Raw genomic sequence first — 12761 nt, 5'->3', positions numbered from 1 at the left:
CACTCCCAATACAAACACACCACATACAAAAACCCCATGCCACACCCTGGCCTGACCAAATAAATGAAGACAAACACAATATACTTCGACCAGGGTGTGACAAACACTCATAAATGGCAGAAAATACAATAAAAAAATAAATCACAAGCAACAAGGTTTTGAAGTGTCTGTCTTATATCTAGGAGATATAAGAAAGCTTTTGGAATATTTAACCCCTTATTTTTGTTGGCACAAATGATCTCCATACTTTCATTTTTTGTATGGGTTACCTTCAGATGAGTCCAATGACACTTGTGGGGGTCGTAGAGCACAATGGAGAACACCATCGTGTTGAGAGTCTCCCCCTTTCATAATATACTTTACAAAAATATAAACACAGCATGTAAAGTGTTGGTCCCATGCTTCATGAGCTGAAATATATATATATATTTCTCAAAATGTTGTGCACAAATTTGTTTACATCCCTGTTAGTGAGCATTTCTTCTTTGCAAAGGTAATCCATCCACTTAACAGGTGTGGTATATCAAAAAGCTGATTAAACAGCATGATCATTACACAGGTGCACCTTGTGCTGGGGACAATTAAAGGCCACTTTAAAATGTGCAGTTATCAGATGTCTCATGTTTTGATGGACCGTGCAACTGGCATGCTGACTGCAGGAATGTCAACCAGAGCTGTTGCCAGATAATTTAATGTTACATTGTTTACCATAAGCCATCTCCAAAGTTGTTATAGAGAATTTGGCAGTACATCGAACCGGCCGCACAAACACAGACCACATGTCACCACACCAGCCCAGGATCTCCACTTCCGGCTTCTTCACCTGCGGGATCGCCTGAGACCAGCCACCCAGACAGCTGTTGAAACTGTGGGTTTGCACAACCAAAGAATTTCTGCACAAACTGTCACATGCCGTCTCAGGGAAGTTAATCTGCTTGCTCTGCTTACTCGCTGTCCTCAAAATGCTCACCTTCGATGGCCACTCACACACTGGAGAAGTGTGCTCTTTGTGGATGAATCCCGGTTCAAACTGTACCTGGCAGATGGCAGACGTTGTGTGGGCGAGTGGTTTGCTGATCTCAACGTTGTGAACAGAGTACCCCTTGGTGGCGGTGGGGTTACGGTATGGGCAGGCATAAGCTACGGACAACGAAAACTATTGCATTTTATCGATGGCAATTTGAATGCATAGAGATACCATGACGAGATCCTGAGGCCCATTGTCGTGCCATTCATCCTCTGCCATCACCGCATGGTTCAGCATGGTAATGCACAGCCTCATGTCACAAGGATCTGTACACAATTCCTGGAAGCTGAAAATGTCCCAGTTCTCCCATGGCCTGCAAACTCACCAGACAATGTCACCCATTGAGAATGTTTGGGATGCTCTGGATCGACCTGTACAACAGCGTTTTCCTGTTCCCGCTACTTCTTCGCACAACCATTGAAGAGAAGTGGGACAACATTCCACAGGCCACAATCAACAGCCTGATCAACTCTATGCGAAGGAGATTTGTTATGCTGCATGAGGCAAATGGTGGTCACACCAGATACTGACTGTTTTTCTGGTCCACTCCCCTACCTTTTAAAACAAAATGTATTGGTGACCAACAGATGCATATCTGTATTCCCAGTCATGTCAAATCCATAGATTAGGGCCTAATTCATTCATTTAAATTGACTGATTTCCTTATACAAACTGTAATTCAGTCAAATCTTTGAAGTTGTTGCATGTTGCGTTTATATTTTTGTTCAGTGTAGTTTTGTAGACCAAACCATTCGGATGCCGACCAATTTTCGGGATGTCTCATGGTCTGACAAACACCACTGTAGCTTGGCCACCTTCCACTGCAGATGCAGAAGGCCGACATAAGTGGATGAGGTGGATTGAGATGCAGCCCATGCAATGATACAGTATCTCTAGTTTAAGCTGATGGATTGTGATGTGGATTTCTTTATTATGTTACGGTTGTGTCAATAGACTCTTAAGAATATTTTGGGGAGGACGGGCTCATAGTAATGGCTAAATTGGAATCAATGGAATGGTATCAAACACACATTCACTTCATTCCAGACATTATTATGAGCCCGTCCTCAGCAGCATTATTATTCCAGACATTATTATGAGCCTCCCCTCAGCGGCATCCTGTGATTTACAATATATTTACATCTATTAGATACAATGAATAACCAGGAACGTCAATTCATGCATATTACCATACATGGAAATCAATGTTTATTTTGTTTTATTTAACCTTTATTTAACCAGGAAAAGCTCAGTGACACCCAGTCTCTTTTGCAAGGGATACCTGGCCAAGAAGGCAGCAGTATTCATTACAACATTACTACATGCAAAACATACAATACAATCAGCACATCAACAGCACAATCCAGTTTACAGGAAATATTTACACTCATCATGAACCGTCTTGCATCAGAGTTTTAAACCCTTTAGGGGCACTAATACATCTAGGTGAAGCATATCTTGTCGACTATTCCATGCCTCTGGTCCACAATAGCAGAAGGCAGTCTTGCCTTACTCGGTGAAGGCCCTGGGGACTTTAAGTAGCAACCACCTAGTAGCCCGGGTCTGGTAACTGCTAGTGGTAGAGGCGAGCAGGCTACAGATGTAGAGAGGGAGTTTATCCAATATGGTTTTGTAAATGAACACGTATTAATGTAGCTGTCTGCACATATAAAGATAGTTCCAATCCACCATTTGGTACAAGGGGCAATGGTGGATGAGTGACTGAGCATTTGTAACAAAGCATAAGGATAGATGATAAACAGAGTCAAGTCTCTTTAACACAGAAGAAGCTGCATGCATATACAGTGACTTCGGAAAGTATTCACACCCCTTGACATTTCCCAAATGTTGTTGTCTTACAGCCTGAATCTAAAATGGAAAGAAAATTAGATTTTTTTGTCACTGGTCTACACACAATACCCCATAACGACAAGGTGGAGTTATGTTTGTAGACATTTTTTCTAATTAATAAAAAATGAAAAGCTGAAATGTCTTGAGTCAATAAGTATTCAGCCCCTTTGTTATGGCAAGCCTAAATCATTTAAGGAGTAAAAATGTACTTCACAAGTCACATAAGTTGCATGGATTCACTCCATGTACAATAATAGTGGTGAACATGACTTTTGAATGACTATTTCATTTCTGTACCCCACACATACAATTAACTGTTCCCTCAGTCGAGAATTGAATTTCAAACAAAGATTTAACCACAAAGACAAGAGAGGTTTTCCAACGCCTCGCAAAGAAGGGCATCTATTGGTAGATGGGTAAAAAAAGCAGACATTGAATATCCCTTGGAGCATGGTGAAGTTCTTAATTACACTTGGATGGTGTATCAATACACCCAGTCACTACAAGGATACGGTAAAGGAGTCAGTTAAACTTAATTCAGTTGTGGGAGAGTTCCAGTTCCGGGTTGGAGCGAGCGGTCGCATCTACACTTCGGTCCGCAGGTAGTATAACTTTTCATTACATTTTCATTACATTTCATTATAGTACAACGGTTTGATTTGTCTAATCTTAGCAATTTCTTCTTAGCTAGCTACATAGCCGTCTTTGTATCAAAGATAATTGCGTAATTATCGTATTTCGTCGTCCTAACGTAGTCTACACTGCTATCTGCCCAGCAGCTAGCTAAGCAGCTAGCTAACGTCTACCGTCCACCAGCACTGTAGAAACTATTACACTCAACTGAACGACTCGATTAGTGTAGTGTTAGCTAGCTACATAGTTGTCTTTGCTGTCTTCGTATCCAAGATAATTGTGTAGTTTAGAGTGTGTAGACTTAGAGTGATTATCTTAATTTACCGAGGTTAGCTAGCCAGCTATTTGTCGTCCTTAACGTAGGAGATACTGCTAGCTAGCTAGCCAACAGCTAGCCAACCTCTACCGAATAGAACTTCAACTACCGGCTCAACATTCCGCTTCGCTCCACAGGTAGTATCACATTTTCATTTCACTTCATTACAGTACAACGGTTTGATTTGTTTGATCGTAGCTAGCTAGCTACATAGCCGTCTTTGTATCTAAGACAATTGTGTAGTCTAGAGCGATTTTCTAGGTCAGCTAGCCAGCTATTGTCGTTCTTTTAACGTAACGTAACGCAATCAACACTGCTAGCTAGCCAGCTAGCCCCGAATAGCAGCACTGTAGAAACTATTACACTCGACGGAACGACTTGATTAGTGTAGTGTCAACAACGCAGCCACTGCCAGCTAGCCTACAAAGTCAACAACGCAGCCACTGCCAGCTAGCCTACTCCAGCAGTACTGTATCATTTCAATCATTTTAGTCAATAAGATTCTTGCTACGTAAGCTTAACTTTCTGAACATTCGAGACGTGTAGTCCACTTGTCATTCCAATCTCCTTTGCATTAGCGTAGCCTCTTCTGTAGCCTGTCAACTATGTGTCTATCTATCCCTGTTCTCTCCTCTCTGCACAGACCATACAAACGCTCCACACCGCGTGGCCGCGGCCACCCTAATCTGGTGGTCCCAGCGCGCACGACCCACGTGAAGTTCCAGGTCTCCTGTAGCCTCTGGAACTGCCGATCTGCGGCCAACAAGGCAGAGTTCATCTCAGCCTATGCCTCCCTCCAGTCCCTCGACTTCTTGGCACTGACGGAAACATGGATCACCACAGATAACACTGCTACTCCTACTGCTCTCTCTTCGTCCGCCCATGTGTTCTCGCACACCCCGAGAGCTTCTGGTCTGCGGGGTGGTGGCACCGGGATCCTCATCTCTCCCAAGTGGTCATTCTCTCTTTCTCCCCTTACCCATCTGTCTATCGCCTCCTTTGAATTCCATGCTGTCACAGTTACCAGCCCTTTCAAGCTTAACATCCTTATCATTTATCGCCCTCCAGGTTCCCTCGGAGAGTTCATCAATGAGCTTGATGCCTTGATAAGCTCCTTTCCTGAGGACGGCTCACCTCTCACAGTCCTGGGCGACTTTAACCTCCCCACGTCTACCTTTGACTCATTCCTCTCTGCCTCCTTCTTTCCACTCCTCTCCACTTTTGACCTCATCCTCTCACCTTCCCCCCCTACTCACAAGGCAGGCAATACGCTCGACCTCATCTTTACTAGATGCTGTTCTTCCACTAACCTCATTGCAACTCCCCTCCAAGTCTCCGACCACTACCTTGTATCCTTTTCCCTCTCGCTCTCATCCAACACTTCCCACACTGCCCCTACTCGGATGGTATCGCGCCGTCCCAACCTTCGCTCTCTCTCCCCCGCTTCTCTCTCCTCTTCCATCCTATCATCTCTTCCCTCTGCTCATACCTTCTCCAACCTATCTCCTGATTCTGCCTCCTCAACCCTCCTCTCTTCCCTTTCTGCATCCTTTGACTCTCTATGTCCCCTATCCTCCAGGCCGGCTCGGTCCTCCCCTCCTGCTCCGTGGCTCGACGACTCATTGCGAGCTCACAGAACAGGGCTCCGGGCAGCCGAGCGGAAATGGAGGAAAACTCGCCTCCCTGCGGACCTGGCATCCTTTCACTCCCTCCTCTCTACATTTTCCTCCTCTGTCTCTGCTGCTAAAGCCACTTTCTACCACTCTAAAATCCAAGCATCTGCCTCTAACCCTAGGAAGCTCTTTGCCACCTTCTCCTCCCTCCTGAATCCTCCTCCCCCCCCCTCCTCCCTCTCTGCAGATGACTTCGTCAACCATTTTGAAAAGAAGGTCGACGACATCCGATCCTCGTTTGCTAAGTCAAACGACACCGCTGGTTCTGCTCACACTGCCCTACCCTGTGCTCTGACCTCTTTCTCCCCTCTCTCTCCAGATGAAATCTCGCTTCTTGTGACGGCCGGCCTCCCAACAACCTGCCCGCTTGACCCTATCCCCTCCTCTCTTCTCCAGACCATTTCCGGAGACCTTCTCCCTTACCTCACCTCGCTCATCAACTCATCCCTGACCACTGGCTACGTCCCTTCCGTCTTCAAGAGAGCGAGAGTTGCACCCCTTCTGAAAAAACCTACACTCGATCCCTCCGATGTCAACAACTACAGACCAGTATCCCTTCTTTCTTTTCTCTCCAAAACTCTTGAACGTGCCGTCCTTGGCCAGCTCTCCCGCTATCTCTCTCAGAATGACCTTCTTGATCCAAATCAGTCAGGTTTCAAGACTAGTCATTCAACTGAGACTGCTCTTCTCTGTATCACGGAGGCGCTCCGCACTGCTAAAGCTAACTCTCTCTCCTCTGCTGTCATCCTTCTAGACCTATCGGCTGCCTTCGATACTGTGAACCATCAGATCCTCCTCTCCACCCTCTCTGAGTTGGGCATCTCCGGCGCGGCCCACGCTTGGATTGCGTCCTACCTGACAGGTCGCTCCTACCAGGTGGCGTGGCGAGAATCTGTCTCCTCGCCACGCGCTCTCACCACTGGTGTCCCCCAGGGCTCTGTTCTAGGCCCTCTCCTATTCTCGCTATACACCAAGTCACTTGGCTCTGTCATAACCTCACATGGTCTCTCCTATCATTGCTATGCAGACGACACACAATTAATCTTCTCCTTTCCCCCTTCTGATGACCAGGTTCGCATCTCTGCATGTCTGGCAGACATATCAGTGTGGATGACGGATCACCACCTCAAGCTGAACCTCGGCAAGACGGAGCTGCTCTTCCTCCCGGGGAAGGACTGCCCGTTCCATGATCTCGCCATCACGGTTGACAACTCCATTGTGTCCTCCTCCCAGAGCGCTAAGAACCTTGGCGTGATCCTGGACAACACCCTGTCGTTCTCAACCAACATCATGGCGGTGGCCCGTTCCTGTAGGTTCATGCTCTACAACATCCGCAGAGTACGACCCTGCCTCACACAGGAAGCGGCGCAGGTCCTAATCCAGGCACTTGTCATCTCCCGTCTGGATTACTGCAACTCGCTGTTGGCTGGGCTCCCTGCCTGTGCCATTAAACCCCTACAACTCATCCAGAACGCCGCAGCCCGTCTGGTGTTCAACCTTCCCAAGTTCTCTCCGTCACCCCGCTCCTCCGCTCTCTCCACTGGCTTCCAGTTGAAGCTCGCATCCGCTACAAGACCATGGTGCTTGCCTACGGAGCTGTGAGGGGAACGGCACCGCAGTACCTCCAGGCTCTGATCAGGCCCTACACCCAAACAAGGGCACTGCGTTCATCCACCTCTGGCCTGCTCGCCTCCCTACCACTGAGGAAGTACAGTTCCCGCTCAGCCCAGTCAAAACTGTTCGCTGCTCTGGCCCCCCAATGGTGGAACAAACTCCCTCACGACGCCAGGACAGCGGAGTCAATCACCACCTTCCGGAGACACCTGAAACCCCACCTCTTCAAGGAATACCTAGGATAGGATAAGTAATCCTTCTCACCCCCCTTAATGATTTAGATGCACTATTGTAAAGTGGCTGTTCCACTGGATGTCAGAAGGTGAATTCACCAATTTGTAAGTCGCTCTGGATAAGAGCGTCTGCTAAATGACTTAAATGTAAATGTTAAATGAGAGGAAGGAAATCGCTCCGGGATTTCACCATGAGGTCAATGGTGATTTTAAAACAGTTACAGAGTTTATTGGCGGCGATAGGATAAAACTGAGGATGGATCAACAACATTGTAGTTACTCCACAATACTAACCTAATTTACAGAGTGAAAAGAAGGAAGCCAGGACAGAAAAAAAACATTTCAAAACATGCATCCTGTTTGCAACCAGGTTGCAGTAAAACTGCAAGAAATGTGGCAAAGAAATTAACTTTTTGTCCTGAATAGAAAATGTTGTGTTTAGTGCAAATCCAATAAAACACATTGCTGAGTACCACTCTCTATATTTTCAAGCATGGTGGTGGCTGCATCGTGTTATGTGTATGCTTGTAGTTGTTAAGGAGTGGGGAGTTTTTCAGGATTAAATCTAAACTAAATTGAGCTAAACACAAGCAAAATCCTAGAGGAAAACCTGCTTCAGTTTGCTTTCAAACAGACACTGAGAGATTAATTCACCTTTCAGCAGGACAATAACCTAAAACATAAGGCCAAATCTACACTGGAGTTGCTTACTGAGTGGCCAAGTTACAAATTTTACTTTAATATACTTTAAAATCTATGGCAAGACCTGAAAATGGTTGTCTAGAATGATCATGTCACGTCCTGACCTTAGTTCCTTTTTTATGTCTCTATTTTAGTTTGGTGAGGGCGTGATTTGGGGTGAGCATTCTTTGTGCTGTTCTATGTTTTTGTATTTCTGTGTTTGGCCTGGTATGGTTCCCAATCAGAGGCAGCTGTCTATCGTTGTCTCTGATTGAGAACCATACTTAGGCCGCCTGTTTTCCCACTATGATTTGTGGGTAGTTATTTTCTGTTTAGTGTGGGTTGTGCCTTTTGTTACTTTGTATTTAGAGTTCCGTTATATTTAATAAAATGCCGAACACGTATCACGCTGCACCTTGGTCTTAACCTTCTTCCACCAGTGGCCATTACAGATCAACAACCAAATGACAGAGCTTGACGAATTTTGAAAAGAATAATGGGCAAAGGTTGCACAATCCAGGTGTGTAAAGCTCTTAGAGACTTACCCAGAAAGACTCACAGCTGGAATCGCTGCCAAACGTGCTTTTACAGTTAATCAATGCACAGTACTAAACACAGCAGAAATAGATAAGAGTGGGGGAGAAAGGAGAGCACGCAAACAAAGCTCCTCTGTCTGCTTTTACAATGAGAATGTTGTGCTGAACTCATATTGGTGCTGAAGCTTGTCCCTGGATGCGATGCTTGAATATTTGAGGGACAGACTGTTGAGCTCATTCCCAAAGCCTGGTGATCTGCATGAGAAGATCATCATTACTGTAGAGGTAAACCAATGGGTTGATGGCACTGTTTAGACATACAAGGGCTCGGCTGACGTGGTGAGCAATGTAGATGTCTGTGAACCAATTCTGATACACAATTCTCTTTTCAAAATCCTAGTTTTCAGGTTTAGATTCCTGAATATATGATACGGTGTGTAACAAACTGAGAAGAGAAAAGTCACAAGGAACACCAGTTTTAGGCATCTCTGCTTCATCACTTGGTTGATATTGGTTTTGGTGGAGAGAACCACAGCCACGTGTTCATAGCAACCCAATAGGATGAGCAGAGGGATGCAGAATCCACACACTGTCCATACAATACTGTAGTTCAGGTAATCATTGGTAAAGCAGTCAGAGGTGGTGTCAAAGCATGTTTCTGTCCCTGAAGAAGAGTTGGGTACTGTTCTGTCAAAGTACACATCAGGAAGACTGAATTTATTTGACCTTTATTTAACCAGGCAAGTCAGTTAAGAACAAATTCTTATTTTCAATGACGGCCTAGGAACAGTGGGTTAACTGCCTGCTCAGGGGCAGAACGACAGATTTGTACCTTGTCAGCTTGGGGATTTGAACTTGCAACTAGTCCAAAGCTGTAACATCTAGGCTACCCTGCCACCCCATCTGAATGCAGACGAAAACCCAAACTACAGCAGTGATAAATAACTACAGAGACCCTCAGTTATCCTGCCCATCACTCTCAGAGAGGGGGACAATGCTCAGGTACCTGTATACGCTAATACATGTAAGGAAACCAATACTTCCATACAAGTTCAAATTGAAGCAGAATCGTATCATCTTGCAGAAGACTTGTCCGAAGTTCCAGTGACTGTCTGCTGAGTAGGACGCAACCAGAAATGGAAGTGTCATCAAATATAGAATATCTGCCACTCCAAGGTTCAGAAGAAAAACATTGATATTTCTGAATTTCTTCCAGTTCGCAAACAATAATTTTAGTCCCAAACAGTTAGCAACAAGACCAATGATGAATACTGACATATACACTCAAATCAAATCAAATCAAATTTTATTTGTCACATACACATGTTTAGCAGATGTTAATGCGAGTGTAGCGAAATGCTTGTGCTTCTAGTTCCGACAATGCAGTAATAACCAACAAGTAATCTAACTAACAATTCCTAAACTACTGTCTTATACACAGTGTAAGGGGATAAAGAACATGTACATAAGGATATATGAATGAGTGATGGTACAGAGCAGCATAGGCAAGATACAGTAGATGGTATCGAGTACAGTATATACATATGAGATGAGTATGTAAACAAAGTGGAATAGTTAAAGTGGCTAGTGATACATGTATTACATAAGGATGCAGTCGATGATATAGAGTACAGTATATACGTATGCATATGAGATGGATAATGTAGGGTAAGTAACATTATATAAGGTAGCATTGTTTAAAGTGGCTAGTGATATATTTACATAATTTCCCATCAATTCCCATTATTAAAGTGGCAGGAGTTGACTCAGTGTCAGTGTGTTGGCAGCAGCCACTCAATGTTAGTGGTGGCTGTTTAACAGTCTGATGGCCCTGAGATAGAAGCTGTTTTTCAGTCTCTCGGTCCCAGCTTTGATGCACCTGTACTGACCTCGCCTTCTGGATGATAGCGGGGTGAACAGGCAGTGGCTCGGGTGGTAGATGTCCTTGATGATCTTTATGGCCTTCCTGTAACATCGGGTGGTGTAGGTGTCCTGGAGGGCAGGTAGTTTGCCCCCGGTGATGCGTTGTGCAGACCTCACTACCCTCTGGAGAGCCTTACGGTTGAGGGCGGAGGAGTTGCCGTACCAGGCGGTGATACAGCCCGCCAGGATGCTCTCGATTGTGCATCTGTAGAAGTTTGTGAGTGCTTTTGGTGACAAGCCAAATTTCTTCAGCCTCCTGAGGTTGAAGATGCGCTGCTGCGCCTTCTTCACGATGCTGTCTGTGTGAGTGGACCAATTCAGTTTGTCTGTGATGTGTATGCCGAGGAACTTAAAACTTGCTACCCTCTCCACTACTGTTCCATCGATATGGATAGGCTGGTGTTCCCTCTGCTGTTTCCTGAAGTCCACAATCATCTCCTTAGTTTTGTTAACGTTGAGTGTGAGGTTATTTTCCTGACACCACACTCCGAGGGCCCTCACCTCCTCCCTGTAGGCCGTCTCGTCGTTGTTGGTAATCAAGCCTACCACTGTTGTGTCGTCCGCAAACTTGATGATTGAGTTGGAGGCATGCGTGGCCATGCAGTCGTGGGTGAACAGGGAGTACAGGAGAGGGCTCAGAACGCACCCTTGTGGGGCCCCAGTGTTGAGGATCAGCGGGGAGGAGATGTTGTTACCTACCCTCACCACCTGGGGGCGGCCCGTCAGGAAGTTCAGTACCCAGTTGCACAGGGCGGGGTCGAGACCCAGGGTCTCGAGCTTGATGACGAGCTTGGAGGGTACTATGGTGTTGAATGCCGAGCTGTAGTCGATGAACAGCATTCTCACATAGGTATTCCTCTTGTCCAGATGGGTTAGGGCAGTGTGCAGTGTGGTTGAGATTGCATCGTCTGTGGACCTATTTGGGCGGTAAGCAAATTGGAGTGGGTCTAGGGTGTCAGGTAGGGTGGAGGTGATATGGTCCTTGACTAGTCTCTCAAAGCACTTCATGATGACGGAAGTGAGTGCTACGGGGCGGTAGTCGTTTAGCTCAGTTACCTTAGCTTTCTTGGGAACAGGAACAATGGTGGCCCTCTTGAAGCATGTGGGAACAGCAGACTGGTATAGGGATTGATTGAATATGTCCGTAAACACACCAGCCAGCTGGTCTGCGCATGCTCTGAGGGCGCGGCTGGGGATGCCGTCTGGGCCTGCAGCCTTGCGAGGGTTAACACATTTAAATGTTTTACTCACCTTGGCTGCAGTGAAGGAGAGACCGCATGTTTCAGTTGCAGGCCGTGTCAGTGGCATTGTATTGTCCTCAAAGCGGGCAAAAAAGTTATTTAGTCTGCCTGGGAGCAAGACATCCTGGTCCGTGACTGCGCTGGATTTCTTCCTGTAGTCCGTGATTGACTGTAGACCCTGCCACATGCCTCTTGTGTCTGAGCCGTTGAATTGAGATTCTACTTTGTCTCTGTACTGACGCTTAGCTTGTTTGATAGCCTTGCGGAGGGAATAGCTGCACTGTTTGTATTCCGTCATGTTACCAGACACCTTGCCCTGATTAAAAGCAGTGGTTCGCGCTTTCAGTTTCACGCGAATGCTGCCATCAATCCACGGTTTCTGGTTAGGGAATGTTTTAATCGTTGCTATGGGAACGACATCTTCAACGCACGTTCTAATGAACTCGCACACCGAATCAGCGTATTCGTCAATGTTGTTATCTGACGCAATACGAAACATGTTCCAGTCCACGTGATGGAAGCAGTCTTGGAGTGTGGAGTCAGCTTGGTCGGACCAGCGTTGGACAGACCTCAGCGTGGGAGCTTCTTGTTTCAGTTTCTGTCTGTAGGCAGGGATCAGCAAAATGGAGTCGTGGTCAGCTTTTCAGAAAGGCGGGCGGGGCAGGGCCTTATATGCATCGCAGAAGTTAGAGTAACAGTGATCCAAGGTTTTTCCACCCCTGGTTGCGCAATCGATATGCTGATAAAATTTAGGGAGTCTTGTTTTCAGATTAGCCTTGTTAAAATCCCCAGCTACAATGAGTGCAGCCTCCGGATAAATGGTTTCCAGTTTGCAAAGAGTTAAATAAAGTTCGTTCAGAGCCATCGATGTGTCTGCTTGGGGGGGGATATATACGGCTGTGATTATAATCGAAGAGAATTCTCTTGGTAGATAATGCGGTCTACATTTGATTGTGAGGAATTCTAAATCAGGTGAACAGAAGGATTTGAGTTCCTATATGTTTCTTTCATCGCACCATGTCTCGTTAGCCAT

General features: G+C 45.9%; 1 pseudogene; it reads right to left on the bottom strand.

Moving 5' to 3' along the window:
• Window positions 1–8798: 8798 nt before the first annotated feature.
• Window positions 8799–9842, bottom strand: LOC135559299 (P2Y purinoceptor 1-like; annotated as a pseudogene).
• Between the last annotated feature and the right edge of the window lie 2919 nt (window positions 9843–12761).

This window comes from Oncorhynchus masou, chromosome 18 (assembly GCF_036934945.1).
Source record: "Oncorhynchus masou masou isolate Uvic2021 chromosome 18, UVic_Omas_1.1, whole genome shotgun sequence".
Classification (NCBI taxonomy): domain Eukaryota; kingdom Metazoa; phylum Chordata; class Actinopteri; order Salmoniformes; family Salmonidae; genus Oncorhynchus; species Oncorhynchus masou.
Note: the sequence above shows the minus strand (reverse complement) of the source record. Positions and strands in the feature narration are given on the sequence as shown.